Here is a 6,382-nt window from a genome sequence, read left to right on the forward strand (position 1 = left end):
GTAGCAACAAGGGTGAGGTGATGGGGGGCGGGGACAACGGGTAGCCAGATGAGAGGTGATTGGTCAGGGGGAGGGAGACTGTGTGCTGATGTCACCCCTCCCTCAGCCCTCCCCGTCCATCCATTCATCCCCTCGCGTCGTTGGCTCGCATGCATGCCGTCATCCATCAATACAGCGACTAAAGGGGGGGGGGGGGGGGGCTGTCATATAGCCACACGTCAGTGTTGGTAAATAGCTCTTTCACTTCTTTCTCTCTGGCTATGCACTACAACTACAATAACGAGAGCTTCGTTCCACGCCGCCCAGTGAATGATGAAAACACGCGAGTAATTGACATGCCCGGTAAAATCAATCCTTCCCCTCCAAACCCTCTTGCTTAATTGACAGTGACGTTCTCCGATTTCCGGTCAACATTTGCTTCTCTCTTCAATTGCCATTGTTCACTATCAATAAAAGTTAACAACCAAAATGCTCAATGCACCATCCTAATCATCGATACATGCCTCACATACTTATTAAACACATTTCAAATATAAAACGATCAATGAACAATCAATGATGTTGCATTCACGGACCACCAAACAAAGTGTGATATCTCGACACTTGACGAAAAACATTATCAGTACATACACTGAATATTGTTATAGTTAGAGCATAGAAACACTGTGTATAAATATGGTTTTTAACATTATTAGAGCCTTGTAGACATGAAATAACACCCCTATAGTATCCTTTATGCACTTATTATTCATTCCATTCCAGACAGCCACTGGTGATTAAGCTAACAAGCTAAACAGTTAGCCTCAAATGTATTTCTTCAAAACTTAAAAAGCCAAAAACGTACCACTTCCGCACATAATGGGAGGAGACATTTTATTTTCTAATTCAAAACAGTCATAACAAAAAAAATCATGCTAAATCAAACATGATAAATAAATTTTATTGGCGCTGTCAGAAATGTATTACTGTCAGTTCAACAGTATGTTTATTATCGTGGTCGTACAACTGCGTCGAATATTTCTATCGCCTCATTTTAGCTCAGCGAGAGGGTCAAAATATCAGCTTAAGCACCTCATTCATGCTCCCCGTGGTTTCATTAAACCAAACTGCCTCGAAGAAACGTGAATGGGACCCACTAATGTTATGTAATTGTTACGTAAGCCTTCCAAATTGTTAGACAGACAACAGCCTCGCATTTCACAAGTGAGTAGCTTGTTGGTGGCGAGCGCCGAAAAGTCGGGGCTCACCCTGAGCTGCTCTAAAAATAGACACCAGAGATGGCCTGACACATCGGGGAGGGGGGGTGTCGCGGAGGAAACAGTGTAAGTTATGACAAGTACTTAAAAAAAACTGAATTTCTACACAATACGAGCAAATAGGTCTTATAATTCCACTTAGTCATAATTGTCATTCATTTTTACAATGATGATATGATATGCTGGATTCTATGATGAATTATGCAGAGGATGTATCGGGGTTGACGGTGTGTTAGGAACGGGAAAGGGAGAGGTCACTTTGACTGAACCTGGATGTTCTCTTTCTCCACCACATAGCCTATAGCCTGTCACACATGCAAACATACACGGAATCTGTGCTACTCTCTAATCCCATAATGCAGTGATTAAACCCTGAGTGACTACTGCTACATTTTCAAGAATCATGTACTGCATCTGTATTTGTTAACTGCATGACGTGCTTGTGTGTGTGAGAGAGAGAGAGAGGGGAAAGGAGTGTGAGGGTGAAAAGGCCCATTGAGTAGCGGAAATGAACACCGGGCATGGAGTGAGGACAGATCCATATTTTCACTGTGATGAGGGGGATGACTTGTCATCTGCTCCGCATGGTGGAATAAGAACAGCAATAAAGCACATTAGTGATGGCCGCTAAAGTGTCACGCTTGATAATGTCAATGAAAACACACGACGGCACCGCAAAGACTACCGGCGGGCTTCACGATGACGACATCATGTGCGCCTCCTTTTTTAGGGTCTATGTTGTGTCTGTCTCTCGCGGAGACTGTGTGGGTTAATGAGTAACGCACCCGACAACAGCTTAGCCATGAAGCAGCTTGACAAACACACATGCAAGGTCATTGCGCTGATAGCAGCCTTCTTGTCTGGTTAAGGTGACTACGCACACACGCACACACAAAATGACCTTGCTGCCTGTTGACCCTCTCAAGGTAGTGTGAACTTTGTCTTATGGGTTTCCTGCTTCCTCGCTTGCGGATCAACGATGACTAGATTTAACAAAAATATGTATTTACTACTGCCCTGTGACTGGCTGTCAACTAGTCTGTGTGTCACTTGAGCAATGTGCTCTAAACAAAGAATAATAGGAGTGTCAATTTGACTATGGGGTGTTATGCACTCAATAGAGAAATATTCCATTTATTGATATTGTCGGGTTTAAGTGCTACATGTCTACATGTATTCAGAGTGTGGTGTGGGCCTTTAGGGAGAGGTGCAGCAGCTTAGGAAAAATAAATAAAAAACTTAAATACATTTTGACTTCCTGCTGTGTAGTTCAGTACAGTGAGAAAGTAAAGAGTGTAGGGTGAAACACAAAACTACATTTGTTGCATCAAATATATATATATATATATATTTTAGGAGTAGACACAAGTGTATTATTTCTGTGAGGGTGTGCTCACTGTGCCACACTTTTGAGTTAATGAGAAGAGGAGATTAGCTAGTGATTGTGTGGAAAGCTTCCACTGTCACAACTCCTGTCTGGCACTTTGCTCTCACATGGACCACAGCCAAGGTGAGAGGTGAAGGAACCATCAGTTGTCATAGAGGATGCGGTCGCTACCCAGCAGACTTTAAAGTTCACCTTGTATTCATTGCACAGTAGTTGGCAATACGGATCTTAGCCACAGTACAAGCACCCTCGCTAGATCGCAGTTTTTCACAAATCAATTAATAAATAAATGCTGTCTGTTTTGTTATAGACAATGGTCTATTATTAGTCAAAACATATTAAAATACACAGCTGGGATACCCGAGTTCAATTCCACCCTCGGCCATCTCTGTGTGGAGTTTGCATGTTCTCCCTGTGCATGTGTGGGTTTTCTCCGGGTACTCCGGTTTCCTCCCACATTCCAAAAACATGCTAGGTTAATTAGCGACTCCAAATTGCCCATAGGTATGAATGTGAGTGTGAATGGTTGTTTGTCTATATGTGCCCTGTGATTGGCTGGCCACCAGTCCAGGGTTTACCCCCCCCCCCCATCGCCCAATGACAGCTGGTATAGGCTCCAGCACCCCGCGCAACCCTTGTGAGGATAAGTGGTAGAAAATGAATGAAATTTGAAATTCAAGTCACTAGATGGCAGTAAGGACACAAAACATTGAGACATTACCTTAACACTACAAGTAGCCATGGTCGAGTAAAAATAAAAGTGTGGAAGTGGTACATTTTTGGCTTCATAGGTTTAGAAGACGTAAATTCAAGGCTAAAAATTCTCATAATTCTCACAAAATTATGCCTTTTTCTTGTTAGCTTACCTTTTTTTCAGAATATTTTGACTTTATTCTTTTAAAATTGCTTTTGCTGCTGTTTTTTCTTTTGTGGTTTTCCTGTTAAATTATATTTTTGAATGGGCCAATAAAAAATGGATGTGGGCCGCAAATGGCCCCGTAGCTGCACGTTGGACACCCCTGAGTTAAACCAAAAAATCAGCTCTCACATTTGTTGACACACGCTGCCAGAAACTGTCACCAAGACAACAATCAGAGCGAATTTGGCCCGGGGAAGACAGCACTAGCTAATGTGCATACACTTGCATACAAAACAACAAACAGGTTGAACTCAAGCTGACCTTTCTCTTCTGTCTCTTCTAATTCTTCAGACAAAAAGCCCACAATGATTCAACGACCACTGATGAAGTGTGCAAGGGGGAGGGATGGGAAGAAGCTGTGGTTGGAGGGTGGGGAGTGTAAGGACAGGAGATGGATGGGGGAGGAACGAGAGGAAGTGAAGTGTCCTTGTTAATGTGACACCGTCACATTTAAGTGATTGGATTTCCTCTGTGTGTAGTGTGTGTGTGTGTGTGTGTGTGTCGCTATGAGTGTGTAGCCATGAGTCAATTGCCCAATTGCTTGACAACCAACAAGAGAAGAGTTACACAACACTCAAGTGAAACATTTGCCTCCTTCCTCGCCCCCTCTGTGCGATGGCTGGAGGCGCACAATGACACACAAGCCATGAAGTCTCATCGCAATCTGCCGCATCACAACGCTTCCGAATTGTATCACAAAGACACATACCTGGCAGCGTTTGCATTGGAAAATAACCGTTGTCACCTGCGGTACTGTGTTGGTAAATGTTTACATACATTACCCAGAAGGCCTGGCACCTTAGACCGAAACCGGAAGAGCTAAGCGTGAGTATAACAGTTGTGCCGTTAGAAGAGCTGAGATATTGTCACACATGGCGGTTCCTATTTGCCGACACAGGAAACGATTTAAATGGGAGTGGGCGATGGGGGGAAAATGGCAAAATATGGGAGTTCTTATGGGAAAAATTTGCTATTTTTTATGTACATTTCCATTTTAATCTGACCTTTGGGAACGAATTAATAACAAATAAAATATGCCACGTTTTTTTTTTTTTTTGGATTGCGGTTGCAATTATTTGACAGGCTACACAAATAATTCATGGAAATCCTTGTGAAAAAGGAGGTCCAGCACATACTCACCAAGTACTGGTTAGTAGGACACATCTAATATGGATGATTTTTTATTTTTAATCACTTTCAGACCTAGAAATTCGGGGCCCACGCTGAACACTGCGCATTAACACCCTGTCTTTAACAGCTCATGTCTTTAATCGTTCAAACGTATATCAGGGTGTAAAATATCATAAAGTAGTTGTTCTTTAAAGGCAAGAGCACAGGTTGGCTTGCCTTCGGGTAAACAGATGATGGGGTCCGTAGCAAAGTCCATCTGGATAAAGCACAGAGCTTTAAAAGAGCAGGACATCACGTCATATCAGCCATGATACAATGAGAGGTCCGCGACCTCGACCCTCATGTCAGAAAGTAACATTTAACGGTCTACTTGCCACTGCAACAGAAAAGAAGTCAAAAATGTGAAGTTGTTATTATATTAAAGAAACTGTACAAAAGAGTGCAGACCTCCGCCAAATGCCAAAGTTGCTTCCATATTGTGAGTTATGTGCACAAATGCCGAAAATGGTTCTATATCGCAATGGTAAAGAATCCTTACAAAATTCCTACATACACACAGTGATCCGGATCTACCCCAAAATTTAATCAGTTTTTTTTTCATATCCCATTTCCAACAATTCCTGAAATTTTCATCCGAATCCATTCGGAACTTTTCAAGTTATTTTGAACATAAACAAAAGATAAACGGCGCAGAAACGTGACAAGAAACCTGACAAAACAGCAAAATTTGAAAAATCTACAGATTAAATTAGTGGTGGGCAAAGCCGTTCATTGCAGTTTGATTCAGTAAAAAGATCCGTTCATTTCGGTCAATTGGTCGTTAGCCGAGTGATCTCCCCCTGTGCTTAGACCCGGTCAGCCATGTCGAGTCAGTCCGTTCACTCATGTTCACGTTCGTTGTGTCGGTCATGAATGAACGGCTGACGAGTGTCGGTCAATCTCTCGGTCTTTAAGTCAGCTAAACCCGCCCACCCACAGAGGGAGGCGCGACGATAGGATAAGACCGAGCTGCAAAAGGAACGGTGAACTGACTCTCTAGCCAATCCAAAAAAGCCTTTGCAACTGAACGGGTATTTTAGGGGCGGTGACCTTGTTCATTCCGTTCACAAAAAAGAACTACAGTAAAGTCTCGTTATATCGATATCGGTTATAACGAATTACTGCTTATTACGATACTATTTTCATTTCCCGGCAAATTTCTAGTCTTTTATGATATAATTAGCTCCGTTAGTACGATACCCGGTTATTATGATAATCCGGTTACTACGATGCCCTTTTCATCTCCCGCCAGCCAATTTGGTCTGCTTATATCGATACAAAAGCAGCTTAAATCAATCTTTGCTTAAGGATTTCAATACCAAAAAAGAACACGGCGAACGGCTGCTTCCAGTCAACTTTATTTTTCACACTTCCACCACCAGAGCGCAGCACACACACACCGATTCCCGCACTTCCTGGTTCACAGGTCATGCTCAACCCGCCCCACATAGCTGGCCAAACACATGCCTGCAACAGAAGAACCAACTGACATAGCATACACACCTATTCCAACGAAGACACAAGCGTACAAATACATGTATTTAATTGTGTTGTATTCAGATATCTTTTTATCGCTTGCAATAATCACTGTTTTTCATATGTACATGCTGGCGTTCGTGGCATGTGTTTGGCCAGCTATGTGGGGCGGGT

This window comes from Doryrhamphus excisus, linkage group LG10 (genome assembly GCF_037039965.1).
Source record: "Doryrhamphus excisus strain RoL-2023G ecotype Guam linkage group LG10, RoL_Dexc_Guam_v1.1, whole genome shotgun sequence".
NCBI lineage: Eukaryota > Metazoa > Chordata > Actinopteri > Syngnathiformes > Syngnathidae > Doryrhamphus > Doryrhamphus excisus.